Source organism: Nuphar pumila, chromosome 15 (assembly GCF_984573655.1).
Source record: "Nuphar pumila chromosome 15, dmNupPumi1.hap1.1, whole genome shotgun sequence".
Classification (NCBI taxonomy): Eukaryota; Viridiplantae; Streptophyta; class Magnoliopsida; order Nymphaeales; family Nymphaeaceae; genus Nuphar; species Nuphar pumila.
Window position 1 is genome coordinate 35,709,741 of NC_143263.1, and position 21,570 is coordinate 35,731,310.

General features: G+C 45.0%; 1 pseudogene; it reads left to right on the forward strand.

The window, feature by feature from the left end:
• The first annotated feature begins 8,406 nt into the window (after positions 1 to 8,406).
• Positions 8,407 to 21,570, forward strand: LOC149815121 (stem-specific protein TSJT1-like; annotated as a pseudogene).

Genomic DNA, 21,570 nt, shown 5'->3' on the forward strand with positions numbered 1-21,570 from the left:
TAAGGATGGCAATGTATAGGGAAAAAATGGGGCCCCGCCCTGCCTCGTCCCGTTTGGACTGGGATGGAAGACATAAAACGGGGATGGAGGTCAAAATCAAAACCCGTGCATGGATGGAGGCGGGGATGGACTTACACTTTCCCCCGCCCTGTCTCCGATCCCCGTTAATAAAATAACTAAAATACTTTTAAGATCGCAATGGACAGTGGAGAAACAGGAACCCACCCCACATCGCTCCGTTTGAACCGGAGATGGAGGACATGAAACGGGGGATAGAGGTTAAAATCAAAACCCGTGCAGGAATGAAAGCGGGGATGGAGGGCAGAATTTTGAGACAGGGTGGAGGTGGCTCCGCCCTGGTCCACTGCCATCCCTACACGAAAGGGGCCTCTTCCGAGGAACATGGGCAACTGCACGCATGTGTGTGTGGGTGGTGGTGGTGGTGGTGGGTGGGGGCTGAATGTTTGAGCAAGGGCTGGAGAGAGGGTGGCATCCGGCCTCTAGATAGCTCACCTTCCCAAGCAGTGCAGAAGGAAGGAATGCTACTACTATGGCTGCATCGATTTAATGGGAGAGAAGGGAGGGGAGGGAAGCACGCGCGATTTGTTTAACCAAAACAAATCAGAATTCCGTTACTTGGTTGCGTTTTCAAATGAGCCCAGATACCAACACACAAAAGGCCGTTGGATTCGGTGAATCATCCAAGACTCTCTCTCTTTAAACTGGCGTATTTTTACGCGGGAAATAAAAAGCTCGAGGCATCCATTAACCATTATCCATCAGAAACACACAAAGGAGCTGTTTGGAATCTAGAAATTGGGAAAGGAGTTAATGCATTTGGCAAAAAGTTGGTCAAACTACCACCTGGTGGCTGTTTGGAAACTGGTAGCTGGAATGGGTGTTAATGCATTTGGGATGAAAAGTGGAATCGTATCTGCACTAAAGCATGGAGGTGGTAGCTGCCACTTCCCATCCCAGCTACTAGTTTCCAAACAGGGCCAAAATAGAAATACATAAAGAGAGAGTTGTGTGCCTACTCGACAGTCTTTTTGACGTTGAGATCTTCAGTTGCAAACACCATCTAGTGTTGTAACACACACACCGGTCTGAATCGGAAGATTCAGATAAGATTGAACCATTCCAAAGACGACGATTCAAAAGAGGCCGATTCAAGGCCAATTCGATTCATTTTTTAATTATTTTTTATGGAGGTTAAATTTTTTTAATGACACCTGTTATGTGATGTGAAATTTTTTCGTTTTTTGAAGAAACCCGAGTAAACGATTTTAACAACATTGACACACACACACATGTATAGTTTTGGTAAGATTGGGGTGACAGAGAGAAAGTGAGCACGCATAGCTTCAAGCATGAGCCTTCATGCAAGAAACCCCATGTGTGCTCACTCTCTTCTGTCACCTCCGTTGCTCTACGCACATCCTAACAACAAAAAACTTCAAAACCAAGAATACCCACCTGGGTCTGTTTCTTCCTTTCTCCACACAAAACCCAAACATTGCCACCGCACTGCCGAGGAATGCTAGCTCAGTATGGGTATAAATAGTGCCCAATGGATAGGAAAGCTGAGCAGTATGTAGGTTGGGAATAAAGTTAGTGAGCTCATGCGCCTTTGTCTTTTAAATTAAAAGAAAAACGCATTTTTTATCCCCTGAATCAAATCTGATGCCATCACATATGCTCTTCTGGGATTTATCGATCAAACCACCTTTATGCTTACCGTTGATTAGGGATACAAAATAATCTAGCTGCTCGTGACTCCAGGGGCATTCTGCTTGTAAAGAGCTCGTTCAAACTCCGTAAAATAAGCTCATCAAGCCAAACATGAACAATAGGTCTTTGGTTCAGCTCGGCTCAGCTTGTATAAGCTCATTCAGTAATAAATTGCCATACATATATTTTACAGCACATAACATAGGTAGAATTAAATGATTGAAGTGTTGTAGTTGCAAGCAATGGGTCTAGATTAGATCTTATATTGCTTCCAGCTCTGCAACAATGTAATTTTTCATAATCCTATTACTTTCAGCGATGAAACAATATGTTTTTTCTGTAAACAAGTCAGCGAGCTTGGGTTGTTTACCTCAGACTTATTATGAGCTTAGCTTGCCATAAGAATAAGAATGAGTAAAGTTTGAAGTTTGAACACTTCAAGCTCAGCTCATTTGTCTTGTTTGTATATTGCCACCATCCCTTAAATCGCTCAGGCTTCCCCAGCAAATTCTCATGCAGAAGATTCCTTGTTGATTCCAACCTTGGATGCGTATTCTTCAATAATTATTTGTTTATTCGGACTATTATCTTTCATGAACTATGAATATTTATCACGTTTTTTATATAATGATTATATCAAAGTGTATAATGATTTAGACATTTTTAAAATGCTAAATGAATAGAGGTTTCAAATAGGGTTGAATACATCCTTCAAACCATTGAGTGAAAAGCAGCATAATGAATAATGGCAGTGAAGTAATCTCATCCTATTTTGCCAGGCAATAAGAAAATCACTAGTGGTGTTCTTGGGATGCTTTTCTCTATTTGGACCACACACCCGCGTGCATCAAGAAGGAGGGAGATGATGTTTTTTAAAGGTGGTCGTCCTTTTTTGTTTGCAACATTCTGTAAACAATTGAAAGATCTTTTCTAGAAAGAAGATTAATATATGGTATTGTATAAATCATTCAAAATATATGCTTACATTTTTTTTTATATACGGATATGGGCCTGTAACCTAGCTGCGCTGGATTAACCTGCAGAGTTTACGAGTATTGTGCACAAGAACCACTCCCAGGGTTTCGAGGCAGGATCAGGTGCAATCACATTACACAAATACAATGTGCCACTGCTCCTGATCACCTTCCATCTGCTGTTATAGAGCCCGTCAGACATGAGGCCAACAGAGATGGAGGGTGATCACATCGGCGCATTGCATTTTTGCAATGTGATTGCACCTGATCCCAATTCATTTCAAACACGTCAAAATCTATGCCTCATTTACTAATATATGTGTGAGGATAATACTTTAGAAAGAATTATTTAGTGCAAGGTATTGGGTTTTTGGATAAAATTGTTTAAATTAAAAAAAAATCTGAAAAAAAAAACAAGGAAATTATAAATGGTGGAGAATTGGCACTTTGACTTTTAGTACTTGGGCAATGACTCCTGCTGGTTCTTCTCGCTCTATCATGTTTACATCATTTCAGTATAATGATTTTATCTTGCACGGTTTACTTTATGTGGGAGACTATATTATTACTTTGTGAAGATTGTGCTCATCGGTAATTGTATATATATATATATATATATATATATATATATATATATATATATATATATATATATATATATTGAATGGTAATCACGAATGCGTGAGTATTGTACATATTCTACTCAGGCATAGTCTAGTTTAGTTGGGTCGATGGTGGATCAGATGCCAAGAGTCCAAAAATTCAAAATTTTCTGGGACAATGAGCTCTCACGTCCACACGCTTGACAGTTCTTGTGCATAGGGAAAAGTGCAATTATGTCAAGGGAATATGTGAAAGAAGACTGTGGCCTGCTTGCGTGCATCATAGGTTCTACACATATACACGTGTGCATATACATACATATGCATGCACAGACATACACAGATGGGTGTTTGTTTGTGAGAATTAGGATAAGGTGCTATCACATTGTACAACCGCACCGCAGCAGATGGAGGGTGATCAGATGCAGTGGCACACATTGCAGTGGTGCAATGTGATTGCACCTGATCTGGCCTAGTTTGTTATCTTCACCATGTGCTACCGACACCTTTTCTGGGTTTTTTTGTCTTTGAAGAGAAGTTTACTAGTTAAACCCAATAGGGTAAAAGCCCATAGCCCCCGGAGTGAAACGCGGTAGCTGGATGGTTAGGTTGCACTATCTTAACCAAAAGGTCTCAGGTTTAAAACCAAGGAGGTTATCCTCCTGCTTGCTTATCAAAAGAAAAAAAAGAACATTGCACTCGGTACATGGTAGGAAAAGAGATCGCTAGAAAGATCAAAGAATTTTCATAGGAAGGGTCCCGTCAATCACTAGACCTAAAATAAGTATTTTTACTATTCCCCACCACATAAGCCATATGCCCTTCTAGAAAAAGAATAAAATCTCCACAATCTAACCAGATTAATAGGTTCTGTATACTATAAGAGGAATGCAGTTTATATCTTACCATAGTTATTTGGTTCTAACTCTTACTCCAAACTCTTCATTTCCAGCCAAGCAACAATAAGAATTCCAAGATTCCTAGGCTCTGAACCACCCATGAATGTGGGCATCAAAATAATATATCATTTTTTGGTTAGTGAGAAGGGCATGAAATTGCTGTGCTCTCCCTGCATTACTAAGATACATGGTCTCCATATAGAGCTTTGGAAGAAAAGAAAATCTAGCTTGATTCTTTCCTCTATGTTTTCGTCGATTAGGAGAGCTTGCACCTCTCTCTCTCTCTCTCTCTCTCTCTCTCTCTCTCTCTCTCTCTCTCTCTCTCTCTCTCTCTCTCTCTCATATGACACATGCATACACCCAAGCTCCCAAAAAAAATGAAACATGTAAACATCTGTGGCCTTTCATAAACATTGTCACATTCACCCCAAATTTATATTCCTAAAAAAATTGGCATGATAGCTTCATATATTAAATACAGCCTCACCATAGGCAATTCGTAATTGTACAAAAAGTACACAAATACACAACAAAGATTTTCATAAAATTGTTAGAAATTGATAGGATTCCATGGCTTGTGACACCTAATGTTCCAAGTCACCATGTCACTTAGATATGGTAAACAAAGCTAAAATTCGTTTATTTTAGCAAGTCACCTTTCATGGAAGATTCGCCATTGCCAAATAGTGATGATTGCTCTTCCTTGTCTCGAAGTATTGGTGATTCTAATGTCACTTAGATACGGTAGAACATAAAGAACAAAGTTAATTTTTTATGGTGGATAAATAGTGAGGTATTAATCTAGATCGTAGGAAACCCCAAAGAAGCATGATCCTTGTGCATGAAACCATGCATGACATGATTTTCTATCATTTTTGTTAGTAGGATGTCTAGGTTTAGAGTCAATGTTGGGAAAGGATTCATCAAGCGTTGGGGCTGAGCCAGAGACCTCTTATATGTGTCGACGACTATGCGAATTGGCATTGTTAAGATCCAACTGATGAATATGTTCACACATAGTTGCATTGGTACTGGTTACACCCTAGCGTATCGTGCATCAGATGCAGGTAAGAAACTCAATTTGAAAACCATAAATAAAAGTATCAAATGTTTAAGAGAAATCCATCCTAACTACTCGTGAAATTCGTACCTTTTTATGTAGAAATATGTTGCTATTGCAGTACAAATGAGTATCAAGCTCATCTCAATCGACTTTTCTGCATACAAACAAAATATTCATTTTATAAAAACACTATTGTATCATGATTTTTTTTAATATTATACTATATAAACAAATTATTGTGCAATAATGATTGATTATATCTATGGTTAACTATTATAATTTGTAAGTAATTTTATGAAAACATATACTTCGGATCAACATTTTAGAAACTCATACCAATTCTTTTAGAAACCATATCAGTGCTTATTAGAAAAACCTATCCATATTTTTTTGAAATAGTATCAATATTCATTTCAAATAAAAACGTACTCGAAACTATTTTAAGCCCTCACATACCAATACCGGTACACATTCATCCCAGTACCCGTACCCATTTGTGGCAACTATAGATTGACAAACCACAGCAATGGAGAAGACTATTGTGGCTGAATTGATAGCAAGATTAGAAAGCTCATAAAAAACCAACTCGGTGATGGTATATAACCATGATGTAGAGGTAGTATCCATGTCTGATTTGGAAGTAGGGCAATGAACTCATTTTTTATTAGTAGACCATTTGACCTCCTTATTGGCCTTGACAATGGAAGTGGTTCTGTGTTCAGTAAGAATGATCCCAAGCTAGCAATTTGCAGGGGGGCATTTAGGATATAATGTCAAAAATCAGCTAAAAGAGGGTATATAGCTACCGAATCAATTATGTTTTATATTACAAACCAATCAAGTTCATATTTGGATAGTGGGATATGGTCTGATGCAATTTTACTACTATATATTAGAATTTGATTTTTGACAGCCCAAATGACCCATTAAACGAACTGGAACCAACCTGTTGGTCGATATGATCCTTGAATAAGCTCTCCAACCAAGCAGATAAAGAAAATTTATAGAGGGGCCAGCCATATATCAGCACTTTTTAGAAGACAGTGTGACAAATATCGCAATATTTATGAAAATATCATGAGAAATTACCTAAAAGTTTTAAAAGGTAATTTCTTGTGATATTTTCAAAATATCAAATATCACATTGTAAACATGATATTTATGTTTTTAACGGCTATTTATCATGAAAAATCACATGTTTTTTTTTAAAATATTTTTTATTTTGATTTCTTGTGTTTTTTAGAAATTTTTTTATTTCTTGAGAGTTTTTGGCTGACAATATTGTGTTGTTTTAAACTTTTATTACTATGTTAGAAAGGGATCAAGAGCATAAGAGCAATTTTGATTCTATCGAACCCTTGAAAATCTAAGGGTACATTTGGCCCATCAACTCGCACTCTGATTTGGAATCAGAATGATTTCAAATCTCACAGATTGCCGTGATTTTGAATCAGAATTATTCGAAAACATGGCTGCCTAAAATCTCATGTTCAGAAGAACATGAGATTTCAGAGCTTTTAGAATCGCTTTCTCAGTGTAACCTAAGAAAGCGATTCTAAACCAAACATGCCCTAAGAGTGGTATCAAAGTGATTGAGAATATGACTCCTAATAACCAGCAACTAGAAGCAAGATTTCCATCTATAGACCAACAAATAAATGAACTTTGGGAGGCTACACAATATTGATGGGTCAACAAGTCCAGAGTTTTTGAGGTACTAACGCAGTGGATATCATCAATATTGGGATCCTCGCATTCAAACAATGGTAGTGGAAATTTCTTTTGCGTGGTTGCAAGAAGAACGACTTGCTGATAATCCCAACAAACAAAATGAGGCTCTCATCATTCAACTGAAGTGCATAAAGAGAAACCAATGGATAAAATCACCACCAACAAAAGCCTCCAATGCCGAATCTTAGATTTGAGGCTGGATCTCAGATCCTCAAATCTGATATCCTACCCTTCATATAAAAGGAGGAGAGAAATCTGAAGGCCTCTAGTTTGATGCCAGCCGAAAATATACATTCTGAATTTAATTTCAATTCTAGTGGGAGGGGAAGGATGAAAGTTTTTAAAGTGGCAACAGTGTAACATGTTATATAGTAGCAAATGACCTAAAGACCTAGAGCTTCGATTCTCAAAAAAAAAAATCTAAGCCAAACAATGTGTTCCACATATAAAAAGATCATAGAAAATGAGTACGAAAATAAGATGCAAAGTCTGTCATATGATAAAAGTTTTTAAAGTTTAATCTCACCATTTGGGATGGCGATTCTTTTGGCAATATGATAGAAAAAGGAAGAAGTCAAAGGAGGCAATAGCCAATATTCAATAAGGGCTACATAGGAAAAGCAGAGATGGTCAACAAGGAAACTCAGCTCAAAATTTAGCTGACAAAATCACTTTCTTAAGAAAAAAAGTCTTTTGGAAACAAAAATCTCAAGTTCAATGGTTAAGACAGTGGGACAAGAACACAAGATTCTTTATGGGTGCATGCTAGAGTAAAATGCATACCAACTATATGTTGGATCCAGTATAGCCAATGGGTTTCACATGGAATCCAATGACCCACTTGAGTAGTGGGGCATTAAGATACGCACTACCAGGATATTGGTGGGCCCACTTTATATTGGATTTCCAGCATGTTTGGGAATCCAATGAGATGGTTATGGGTGGGTAACGGCTACCCAGGATAGGATAGATACTCCTGCCCCTGCATCTATAGAATATACTCAGAGCTTTCGATAATCATATCGAGGATATCCCCTGAAGTAGGCCGTTAATTTACTCCTTATTTCATTCCCCTCTATCTTTTATTGTGCACACTTCGATCTTAATTCCAACAGTGGTACCAGAGCCAGGTCTCTGTGCACAGATCCTCTTCGTCGATCATTGCTTAGAGTTGTTGATTGATGCAGAGGAAGGTGGAGTTGCCGGAGACCGGCATTACTGTCGACATAGAGACAACAGAGCACCCCTCTGTTATATGGTCATCGGAGATTGTGTGGTGTGTTGCTCGCTTTTCCAGTTGTCGCTAGTGGTTTTGTATTCATAGATCGTGTGGTGTGTTGCTCGTTGTATGTTTGCTCTTTCATTTTTTCTTCGGGGACTGAATTAAAGGGAAGATATAGAAAAGGATGTTGGGTGTGTTCAGCAGCTCGATCGTGCCCCCCCCCCCCCCCCCCCCGACGAGTTGGCAGCAGCAGGCAGTCAGACTCTGTTGCCAAAGATGATGGTGTCTCTGCTCGTCGATCGATTCATGTGCAACTCCCTCGATGTCGTGTCCCTCCGACTTGGTAGTGAGGAGTAATTGGCTTACACTCATCACATCCAGCATCACCTTAGGCCCAGGGTGTAATGTCTGGAAAAAAAATCTAGTCTGACACGTGTCGGACACGCGCCAGGCACGTGTCTTAGTCGGCTGACGATGTCGGATCCGAGCCGGACCCGGATCCGAGCCTAGCCCGGATCCGGCTTCTCGAATTTTCGAGAAGCTGGTACACCCCCCTTTTTAAAAGGGTTCGGGTGTTTCGGGCGAGGGCAGTTGCCCTCGCTCGATTCTCTCTCCACTCTCTCTCTCCCTCTCTCTCTCTCTCATTCTCGGCTCAGCTTCGGCGACCCACCGACCGACCATCGCTCGATCGGCTATCCGGCAGCCACCTTGGTGGTGGTCAGCTCCCCTCCTTCGTGCTAGCGTCAACCGCCGTCTTCTTCTTCTTCTTCTCTGGCGACTCGCCGCCGGACTGTTGCAGGTAGGTGTCCTTCTCTCTCTCCCCGAAGCTCGGGTTCGTCGGTAGAGGTCTTGGCCCCCTGCTGTTGTCCGTTCGTCGGCAGGGGGCCTAGCCCCCTGCCATCATCGGTGTGTCGGGGGGAGGCTTGGCCCCCTGTCACTGACAATGGGTCGGCATGGGGTTTAGCCCCCTGTCGTCGGCGGTTCGTCGGCAGGGGGCTTGGCCCCCTGCTGTTGTTCGTTCGTTGGCAGGGGGCCTGGCCCCCTGCCATTGTCGGTGTGTCGGGGGGGGGGCCTTGGCCCCCTGACACCGATGATGGGTCGGTAGGGGGTTTAGCCCCCTGTCGCCGACGATTTCGTCGGCAGAAAGCTTGGCCCCCTACCGTCGTCGTTTTGTAGGCAGGGGGCCTGGCCCCATGCCTGTGTTTGTGTGCTGGCAAGGGGCGGAGCCCCCCTTGTCGCTTCTGTGTGTCGGCAGAAGGAGGAGCCCCTTGTCAGTGCTTCGGCTTGTCAGCAGGGGTCTTCGCCCCCTGTCGTTGTTCTGTCTGTCGGCAAGGGGCTTGGCCCCCTGTCATCGACGGCTCGTCGGCAGGGGGCTTGGCCCCCTGCCACTGTTGGTTTGCCGACAGAGGGTTGGCCCCTGTCACCGTCGGTTTGCCGACAGGGGGCTTGGCCCCTGTCGCATTTGTTGTCGATAGCGGGCGGAGTCCCCTGTCGTTGTTCGGCTTGTCGACAGGGGGCTTCGCCCCTATCACTGTTTTGTTTGTCGACAGGGGGTGGAGCCCCCTATCGTTGTTTGGCGTGTCGATAGAAGGCCTCACCTTCTGTCACTGCTCTGTTTGCCGGTATGGGGTGGGGGCCCCTCTCGTCTTTTCTGTTTGCCGGAAAGGTGCCCCGCCTCTCTGTCATCCTTTGTTGCTTCTGTGGGCCGACAGGGGGCTCCGCCCCCTGTCGCCTCTATTTGTCAGCAGGGGGCTCCGCCCTTTGTCGCCGTTGGTGGCCGCCTGCCGCCTGGGTTGTTCGTCAGGGGCCCTGTCTGCCTATCTCTGCTTGGCAGCCTGGTCTTTGTTTTGCTTTTGACTAATGCTAACCTCTTTAACATGTGCAGGTTGCACGACGGAGCGCCCCCGTGTCTCGTGGCCTGAGACCCTTCGAACTTACGCCCCGCAGGCGTGCAGGAACCTGCAACTCCCCAAGGTAGGGAAAGTTGCGTGAAAGGACTTTGAATGAACATAACTAAACTAAAGGAAAGGTAATTAAACAATATGCCTATATATGTATATGTACATTCTTTTAACTCAAGGACGCGGTTTCGCGCTCCTTGTCCTGTTTACTTTCCAGCACTTTACTTTCTGTTATCGTCGCGCTATATGTGCCCAGGCTTTCTTTTCTGTCTTTTAAACTAAAAGACGCGGTTTCGCGATCCTTGTCCTGTTTACTTTCCACCACTTTACTTTTTGTTGCCGCCGTGCTATATGTGCCCAGGCTTTCTTTTCTGTCTTTTAAACTCAAGGACGCGGTTTCGCGATCCTTGTCCTATTTACTTTCCAGTACCTTATTTTTTGTCTTTTAAAGTCAAGGACGCGGTTTCGCGATCCTTGTCCTGTTTACTTTACAGCACTTTACTTTCTGTTGCCCCGCGCTTTATGCGCCTTGGCTATTTATGTTTCAGCGCTTTACTTTTTGTTGCCCCGCGCTTTATGCGCCTTGGCTATTTATGTTTCAGCGCTTTACTTTCTGTTACCCCGCGCTTTATGCGCCTTGGCTATTTATGTTTTAGCACCTTGCTTATTGCCCTGCTTGCTTATGCTGACTCACTTCTTGCTTGTGCCATATAGACTTCGACTATGCTATTGTTCTGCCTTGCAGGTACCCCTTTAAATTGTTGTCAGCACTTGAGCTCCTTTAAGTATTCCTGGTGGCTTGTGGCTATAAACTTAGCCGCATCTCTTGGCAGTGTTATGCGATGATATGATGCGTAGCATAAAGTGAATGGGCCCCACGTTCTGCTTTTGGATACCTCACTAAATGATAAACATGTGCCTTGACATGCAAGATGCTCGAATGGGTCGAATAGACCAGGGCATATAGAGCAAGGCGATGATGATGAATAACCCTTCATCGTGCTTGTTCGGGCTGGTTCATCAAGAGAGAGGATGGATGGTACAAAACCTCCGATGGACAGGCCATTCATGGCTATTTCGGGCAAAGATCCGGCTTCCCCAATCATCGAAGGTAGGAGAAATGGCGTTACCATAAGTATCCTAGGTGGTAGTCGCCTGACACTTCTGCAGAAGTTGGATGCATCCGTGGGCCCTTTCTAGCCTTTGGCGACTTGCTCTCTCGACCACTGATCGTCCCCTTAGGAGCGGACTCAGTCAGTCCTTCGAGGTATAATAAAATACATAGCATAATGAACCCCCGAACGGATTTCGACTGTTTCTACGTTTACACATTGTGCATACCCAAAATGTTCAGATAATAATCAGATCACAGTATGGCATGCTCACAGTTGTTGTTTGTTCTTTGCTCAAACTGAATGCTTTTACCTTACTATTAGTTTATTGTTTGCGATAGTTGGAAGGTATGCATGATAATCCTGGTTGTGATTGCTTACAGTTAGATTATTATCATTGTAACACTAGTTTGCTTGATTTCATAATATATTGATTAGCCTTGTTGTTCACTTGCATAGGTTGTATCAGTTTCTGCTTGCTTCTATTTAAGCATGCTTTAGATTAGTTTGTCTTATTCCTTTTTGCCTACCTACCAGCTTTCAGGACTGACCCCATTCTTTATGGGTGTAGGTGACAGGTAGCTCTTCTTATAGGCGGCGGTGCAGATGCTACATGGTCAAAGTCTCGCCTCTCTCGTCGATACGTTGGCTATTCGGTTTTGTACCTTTTTGTTGTTTTGGAATGGACACCCTTCTGCCTTGTATAAACTAAACCCCTTTTTATGAATGTACTTTTTTTTATCTTCTGCTTACTATCTTGGCTTAGAAAATGTGCTTGTGTTTGCGCTGAGTCTTTTTGCTAACATACTCAAAAGAATTGACTTGTACTTTTAAATCCTTTGGTATCTTTTAAAATCTCTGCTGCAAACTCTGATTTTCGAAGGTATTTCTATGGAAACTTTTTCTCTCAAGTTGAACTTCTGGGGCGTTACAACTTTTGGTATCAGAGTCAGGACGAGAATGGTTGAACCTTGATCATCGAGCTTTCCACCGCACTGTAAGTCGACGTTTAATTTTTCTTGCTTTGATAAAATTAATGTATTGCTTTTACTTTGATCAGTACTTGTGTGTGATGGATTCATCAGCTGGTCAGAGTGGCTATCACGGCAGGGGTGGTCGTAGAATGCGTGCTCGTTCGGTAAGAGGTAGGGGCCTCTTTTTTGAAAGAGGAGGACGTAGGATGTCCTGGGAAGAGTGTTGAGCTAATCGCCCACCCCCACCGATCTTTACGAATGAGACGGGTAGCCCACTACCCCAGAATTTCAGGTACCTTTGGCAGCAACCTGGTCCTTGGTATATGTTTGAGTAGGAGGACATCTACCCTCGCAAGTCCAGGCAAATCGGCAAGCTACGCCGGAATTCTCTAATGGTAGTGGTCCCATCCTAGTACCACTTGAGTGTGTCTTTTGTGGCGAGTCCGGACACACTTTAGACTTTTGTCTCCTTAAAAAAGAGCATGATAGGGCAACTATAGTCAAGGATTCTTCTGTAGCCGTCATCCCTGACCTTAATGTGCCAGATCTACCTTTGGCGGTCCTCGAACAACCTTTGCCCCCAGTGATCTCAGAGGGCCCAGCGCTCCCAATTCCTGGTGTTGATTTTCAAATCAACATTTCAGATTCATCCACAAGCAGTTCAGTCTCACTGGACTACACACCTTCAACTCGGATGTACGATGTGGAGGTTCCCCCAGATGAGCAACTCTCTTTTGTCCCTCGACGCAGGTTTAGGCATATAGGGAATAAGAGGGAATACCTTTGACAGTTCGAACGTCCCTAGAAGGAAGTGTTTGCAAATTTTTGTTTAATTTTTGTAAGAGAGGTTGCGAACTCTCATGCAGATAAGTATTTTCTTTTGGCTTGTATACCAACATCGTTGGGATTTTGTATATGTAGTAACTTGAGAATTTATAAAGTACCCTTTATTTCTTAATTGTCTTGGTGTAGTCTGATGTACCTTATGTTTATTTTTTAGGATGGCTCGACGACCAGACGAGGATTTGACAGAGGACGGGCTCGAATGCAAGGGATTCATTATGGATTCTCTGAACGCGTTGGCCGAAGCGATCCGAAACCAGGGGACTGCGCAGAGAAGTCAGGCTCCTGAGCAGGGGGTCTCCTTCGAGAAATTTATAAAATTGGATCCTCCGATTTTTTCCAGTGGAGTAGACCCGGATGCGGCAGAATATTGGATTAGTGAAGTCGAGCGAGTCTTTGACATCCTCATAGCTTCTGAGGAGAAAAAGACTTTATTTGGGTCCTTTCGTTTAAAGGACGAGGCTCGTATTTGGTGGGATACCACACGGAAGATTCGATTCTCGAGCATTGGCACGGTGCCTTGGGAAACTTTTAAAAAGGCGTTCCTTGACAATTATTTTCTCCCTCATGCAAGAGAGAAAAAGAACATCGAGTTTTTGGAGTTGTGTCAAGGCAGCTTGACTTTGAATGAATATGCGGCAAAGTTTCAACAATTAGAGAGGCATTGCCCCAACCTCTTCGAAGATGAGCATGAGCGGGCGAGAAAATTTATTAGAGGCCTGAAGGAAGGACTCAAGCACCGAGTCCTTACTAGCATGCCTGCAACCTTAGCAGCGGCTGTCGAAATAGCTACTTTCCCCAATGAGCGTTCCAAGAGCATCCAGACCCGGAAGCCACCTCCGATAGGTGGTGATCGAAAGAGGATGCAGCCACGCGATCAGGCCAAGCAACCGTTGTTGCCGGTCAAAATCGAAGAAGATAAGCAACCGGTTCTGCCTGTGAAGATTGAAGGAGCGAAACTGTCAAGTCCTCCGACGAAAAGGCAGCGGAACCAGTATCGTCTGCCGCGACGACCTCCTAGTGGAGCTTGCAGTAAGTATGGGAGATTTCAAGTGGGTCAGCCTTGTCCCCGTGAGACAGGCGGTTGTTTATATTATGGCAAGATGGGCCACTACATCCGCGATTTCCGCAAGAAGGCGGCAGACAAAATTAGGCAGGCCAGTGGTGTGTCCCAGCCTCCCCTGCAGCTGCAGGCACCGCCGCTGACCCGGTCAGAGCAACCGCAGACCAGCGGCACAAAGAAAGCTTCTGCACGAGTCTACATAGCTACGGCCGAGCAGTTGACTAAAGGAGATCTCGTGCAAGGTACGATTTTAGTTGCAGATCGTGCAGCTTTTGTTCTTTTCGATTGTGGTGCCACTCACACGTTTATTTCTACAAGTTTTGTTGCACAATTGAAACTGCTTGTATCTCAGTTAGACTCTGCCTTAGATGTTTATAATCTGATTGGGAAGAATACAGTTTGTATCACCTACTTACCAGAATTAGACGTAGTAGTGGCTGAGCGACACATGCTGACTTGTGTCATTTTGATTGAGATGTCCGAATTCGATGTAGTCCTGGGCATGGATTGGATGCACAAATACCATGCCAAGGTCTTATGCCGTGAGGGTAGAATTATTTTGTCTCCTCCGGGTTCTTCGAAGGTTGAATTTCGGATTCCACGGTCGGTGCGGGAGACCAAGATAATTTTAGCATTGAAGGCGCAGAGCTTCTTACGGAAGGGATGTTCTGCTTTTCTTGTGAATCTTATTCAATCGGTTGAGGCACTTGTCTTCCTTGGTGAGTTGGATATAGTATGTGATTACCTCGACGTTTTTTCTCAGGAGTTGCCTGGTCTTCCTCCGCCCCGAGAGGTGGAATTTTGTATTGACTTGTTGCCCGGTACCGCACCCATCTCGAAGGCTCCTTATCGTATGGCGCCTGCAGAGCTTGAAGAACTCAAGAAGCAGCTTTAGGAGCTTTTGGTTCAGGGGTTTATTCGCCCTAGTGTGTCACCCTGGGAGCTCCTATTTTGTTCATGAAAAAGAAGGACGGATCTTTGAGGTTGTGTATCGACTATCGGATGCTCAACCAGGTCACAATCAAGAATAAATATTCGTTACCGCGTATTGAGGATCTGTTCGATCAACTGCAGAAAGCTAGGGTCTTCTCCAAGATCGATCTTAGATCCGGATATCATCAGCTTCGAATCAGGGAAGGCGATGTTTTGAAAATAGCTTTTCGTACTGAGTACGGGCATTTTGAGTTCACTGTTATGCCTTTTGGACTCACTAATGCTTCAGTGGCTTTTATGGACCTTATGAACTGTTCAGGTCTTTCTTAGACACTTTCGTGATCGTATTTATAAATGACATCCTGGTCTACTTTGAGAGTTGGGAGCAGCACCGGGAGCATTTGAGCATTGTCTTGGAGACTTTGTGTAGGGAGCACTTGTTTGCTAAGTTCTCCAAATGCGAATTTTGGCTCGAAGAAGTGCTGTTTCTGGGGCACGTCATTTCGAAAAAAGGGGTGTTTGTGGATCCTGCGAAGGTTGAGGCTGTGTTGAATTGGCAACAACCAAGGAATGTGCGTGACATTCAAAGCTTTCTGGGATTAGCTGGGTACTACCGCCGGTTTATCCAGGACTTCTCCAAGATTGCTCAACCTATGACCAAGCTGCTGAAGAAAGAGACTAAGTTTGTATGGGACGATAGTTGCGAGGCAAGCTTTCGGTCCTTGAAAGAGCGACTTACCTCTGCTCCTATCCTGGCTTTGTCGTCTGGCCAGGAAGGATTTGTGATTTATACTGATGCCTCGGGCACGGGCCTGGGTGGGGTCCTTATGCAGAACGGTCAGGTGATAGCATATGCCTCTCGTCAGCTCAAACCGCACGAGAAGAATTATCCTACGCATGATCTTGAGTTAGCCATGATAGTCTTTGCATTAAAGGTATGGCGACATTACTTATATGGTGTGCAGTTCGAGGCTTTCACTGACCACCAGAGTCTCAAATACCTCTTTTCTCAAAAGGATCTAAATATGCGTCAGCGGCGATGGCTCGAGTTTCTTAAGGATTATGATTTCTTGCTTTCCTACCATCCAGGAAAGGCGGATGTTGTAGCGGACGCCCTTAGCCGCAAATCCTTTGGGGTTTTGGTCAGCACGTTAGCTGCTGAGTGGAAAATGATCGAGGTTTTTGTCTCGTGGAAACCTTTCTTTTCTTCGACAGGCTCGTTGCGTTTATCTAACCTCATAGTCTTTCCGGAGCTGTCTGCCCGGATTATTGTTGGGCAGAGGATTGATCCACGCTATGAAGGGTTTAAGGCGAGTACGGCTCAGGACAGTTCATTGTTCCGTCTGAAGGAGGATGGTAGTGTTTGGTTCAAAGATTGCCTTTGGGTCCCTAGTGACCCTGTCCTGAAGAAGGAGATTTTGACCGAAGCGCATGGATCAAAATATACCATCCATCCCGGGTGTACAAAAATGTTTAAGGATCTGTAAAGGAATTTTTGGTGGAGCGGCATGAAGCGTGAGGTAGCAGAGTTTGTGTCTAGATGTTTGACTTGCCAACAGGTTAAGATCGAACACCAGCGATCGGGAGGAGTCATGCAGCAAATGGAGATCCCGCTATGGAAGTGGGAGGATATCGCTATGGACTTCGTTGTCGGGTTGCCTCGAACGAAGAGAAAGCACGACGCGATATGGGTAATAGTTGATCGACTAACTAAATCAACGCACTTCTTGCCTTTCTGTCTCGGCCAGTCGCTCGACAGTCTTGCGGATATGTATATTCAGGAGATCGTTCATCTGCACGGAGTGCCAATTTCTATTATATCCGGCCATGATCCAAGGTTCACCTCGAGATTTTGGGGGCAGCTCCAGCAAGCTTTGGGCCCTAAACTAAAGTTTAGCACAGCTTTCCACCCTCAGACTGATGGACAGTCGGAACGCACTATTCAGACCCTGGAAGATATGCTGCGAGCTTGTATGTTTGATTGGCATGGAGAGTGGGATTCTCACGTATGCTTGATTGAATTTGCCTACAACAATAGCTACCACGCGAGTATCGGCATGGCTCCTTACGAAGCTTTATATGGGAGGCCGTGTCGAGCACCGGTTTATTGGGAGGTAGGTGAGCGAAGGCTTGAGTCACCCATCATACTTCAGCACTATACCCAGCAAGTGCAACGTATTCTGAAGCATCTTCGTATCGCTCATAGCCGACAAAAGAGTTATGCTGATCGCCGTCGTCGCGAGCTTTCCTTCGCAGTTGGAGATATGGTGTTTGTTAAGATATCTCTGACAAAAGGCGTCTTCCGTTTCGGAAAGAAAGGGAAATTGAGTCCCAGATATGTTGGACCTTTCGAGATTTTAGAGCGGATAGGTGGGACAGCCTATCGAATGGCGTTACCTCCGCAATATGCTCAAATTCACAATGTTTTTCACGTGTCTATGTTGCGGAAGTACGTCCACGATCCATCCCATGTTACTTGCTTTGGTGACGTGGATGTTCGCGATAACCTAAGCTTCGAGGAAAAGCCAGTGGAGATTGTTGATTGTTGCGAGCGAGTAACAAGATTCAGGACGATACCTTTTGTTAAGGTTCGATGGCGACACCATGGCTTCGAGTGTACTTGGGAGCCAGAGGCTGATATAAGGAATAAATACCCTGAATTGTATGCTTAAGTCTTATCGCAATAAAATTTCGCGGACAAAATTCTTTTAAGGAGGGAAGGATGTAATGTCTGGAAAAAAAATCGAGTCTGACACGTGTCGGACACGCGCCAGACACGTGTCAGACACGTGTCAGACACATGTCTTGGTCGGCTGACGATGCCGAATCCGAGCCCAGCCCGGATCCGGTTTCTCGAATTTTCGAGAAGCTGGTACACCCCCCTTTTTAAAAGGGTTTGGTGTTTCGGGTGACGGCATTTTCCCTCGCTCGATTCTCTCTCCACTCTCTCTCTCTCTCGTTCTCGGCTCAGCTCCGACGACCCGCCGACCGACCATCGTTCGATCGGCCATCTGGCAGCCACCTTGGTGCTGGTCAGCTCCCCTCCTCCGTGCTAGCGTCAACCGTTGTTTTCTTCTTCTTCTTCTCCGGCAACTCGTCGCCGGACTGCTGCAGGTAGGTGTCCTTCTCCCTCTCCCCGAAGCTCGGGTTCGTCGACTGGGGGCTTGGCCCCCTGTTGTTGTCCGTTCGTCGGCAGGGGGCCTGGCCCCCTGCCATCGTCACTGTGTCGGGGGGAGGCTTGACCCCCTGTCACCGATGATGGGTCGACAGGGGGTTTAGCCCCATGTCGTCAGCGGGTCGTCGGCAGGTTGGCCCTCTGCTGTTGTCCGTTCGTCAGCAGGGGGCCTGGCCCCTTGCCATCGTCGGTGTGTCGGGGGGGAGGCTTGGCCCCCTGTCACCGACGATGGGTCGGCAGGGGGTTTAGCCCCCTGTCACCGGCGATTTCATCGGCAAGGGGCTTGGCCCCCTACCGTCGCCGTTTTGTCGGCAGGGGCCTGGCCCCCTACCTGTGTTTGTGTGCTGGCAGGGGGCGGAGCCCTCTGTCATTGCTTCGGCTTGTCGGCAGGGGGCTTCGCCCCCTGTCGCTGTTCTGTCTGTTGGCAGGGGGCTTGGCCCCCTACCACCGTTGGTTTGCCGACAGGGGGCTTGGCCTCTGTCACCGTCGGTTTGCCGACAGGGGGCTTGGCACCCTGTCGTCGTTCTGTTTGCCGACAGGAGGCGAAGCCCACTGTCGCTTTTGTTGTCGGCAGGGGGCGGAGCCCCCTGTCGTTGTTTGGCATGTCGGCAGGGGGCTTCGCCCCCTGTCACTGCTCTGTTTGCTGGCAGGGGGCGGAGCCCCCTATCGTCTTTTCTATTTGCTGGCTGGGGGCAGGGCCTTCTGTCATCTTTTCTGTTTGCTGGCAGGGGGGCCCGCCCCTCTGTCATCCTTTGTTTCTTTTGTGTGCCGGCAGAGGGCTCCGCCCCCTGTCGCCCCTGTTTGTCGGCAGGGGGCTCCGCCCCTTGTCACCGTTGGTGGCCGCCTGGGTTGTTCGTCAGGGGCCCTGTCTGCCTATCTCTGCTTGGCAGCCTGGTCTTTGTTTTGCTTTTGACTAATGCTAACCTCTTTAACATGTGCAGGTTGCACGACGGAGTGCCCCCGTGTCTCGTGGCCTGAGACCCTTCGAACTTACGCCCGCAGGCGTGCAGGAACCTGCAACTCCCCAAGGTAGGGGAAAGTTGCGTGAAAGGACTTTGAATGAACATAACTAAACTAAAGGAAAGGTAATTAAACAATATGCCTATATACGTATATGTACGTTCTTTTAACTCAAGGACGCGGTTTCGCGATCCTTGTCCTGTTTACTTTCCAGCACTTTACTTTCTGTTATCGCCGCGCTATATGTGCCCAGGCTTTCTTTTCTGTCTTTTAAACTAAAAGACGCGGTTTCGCGATCCTTGTCCTGTTTACTTTCCACCACTTTACTTTTTTTTGCCGCCGTGCTATATGTGCCCAGGCTTTCTTTTCTGTCTTTTAAACTCAAGGACGCGGTTTCACGATCCTTGTCCTATTTACTTTCCAGTACCTTATTTTTTGTCTTTTAAAGTCAAGGACGCGGTTTCGCGATCCTTGTCCTGTTTACTTTACAGCACTTTACTTTCTGTTGCCCCGCGCTTTATGCGCCTTGGCTATTTATGTTTCAGCGCTTTACTTTTTGTTGCCCCGCGCTTTATGCGCCTTGGCTATTTATGTTTCAGCGCTTTACTTTCTGTTACCCCGCGCTTTATGCGCCTTGGCTATTTATGTTTTAGCACCTTGCTTATTGCCCTGCTTGCTTATGCTGACTCGCTTCTTGCTTGTACCATATAGACTTCGACTATGCTATTGTTCTGCCTTGCAGGTACCCCTTGAAATTGTTGTCAGCACTTGAGCTCCTTTAAGTATTCCTGGTGGCTTGTGGCTATAAACTTAGCCGCATCTCTTGGCAGTGTTATGCGATGATATGATGCGTAGCATAAAGTGAATGGGCCCCACGTTCTGCTTTTGGATACCTCACTAAATGATAAACATGTGCCTTCACATGCAAGATGCTCGAATGGGTCGAATAGACCAGGGCATATAGAGCAAGGCGATGATGATGAATAACCCTTCATCGTGCTTGTTCGGGCTGGTTCATCAAGAGAGAGGATGGATGGTACAAAACCTCCGATGGACAGGCCATTCATGGCTATTTCGGGCAATGATCTGGCTTCCCCAGTCATCGGAGGTAGGAGAAATGGCGTTACCATAAGTATCCTAGGTGGTAGTCGCCCGACACTTCTGCAGAAGTTGGATGCATCCGTGGGCCCTTTCTAGGCTTTGGCGACTTGCTCTCTCGACCACTGATCGTCCCCTTAGGAGCGGACTCAGTCAGTCCTTCGAGGTATAATAAAATACATAGCATAATGAACCCCTAAACGGATTTCGACTGTTTCTACGTTTACACATTGTGCGTACCCACAATGTTCAGATAATAATCAGATCACAGTATGGCATGCTCACAGTTGTTGTTTGTTCTTTGCTCAAACTGAATGCTTTTACCTTACTATCAGTTTATTGTTTGCGATAGTTGAAAGGTATGCATGATAATCCTGGTTGTGATTGCTTACAGTTAGATTATTATCATTGTAACACTAGTTTGCTTGATTTCATAATATATTGATTAGCCTTGTTGTTCACTTGCATAGGTTGTATCAGTTTCTGCTTGCTTCTATTTAAGCATGCTTTAAATTAGTTCGTCTTATTCCTTTTTGCGTACCTACCAGTTTTCAGGACTGACCCCATTCTTTATGGGTGTAGGTGACAGGTAGCTCTTCTTACAGGCGGCGGTGCAGATACTACATGGTCAAAGCCTCGCCTCTCTCGTCGATACGCTGGCTATTCGGTTTTGTACTTTTTTGTTGTTTTGGGGTGGACACCCTTCTATCTTCTGCTTACTATCTTGGCTTAGAAAATGAGCTTGTGTTTGCGCTGAGTCTTTTTGCTAACGTACTCAGAAGAATTGACTTGTACTTTTAAATCCTTTGGTATCTTTAAAAATCTTTGCTGCAAACTCTGATTTTTTAAGGTATTTCTATGCAAACCTTTTTCTCTCAAGTCGAACTTCTGGGGCGTTACACAGGGTGTTGGCATACAAGGACAAGACATTCTCCCTGTTCTCAGGGGCGATGGACAACCTGGCGAGCCTGAGATAGCAGTACTGGTTGTCTAAGAATGTGAACGAGGCAATGTTGGTGATCAAGGCCTACAAGGCGCTGCAGGAAAGAGCTCCCTACCCGCCCAACCTTGTCGTCGACCACCTCTCCAATGACTTTGCCTTCATCATCTTCGACAATGCCACCTCCATCGTCTTTGTTGCTTCGGACCAAGATGGAAAGGTTCCCTTGTATTGGAAGATCATGGCAGATGGATTCCTAGCCTTTGTTGACGACTTAGAGCTGCTCAGGGGCTCTTATGGCAAATCCATCGCTTCTTTCTCTGAAGGTTGTTTCTTCTCAATTGAGTAG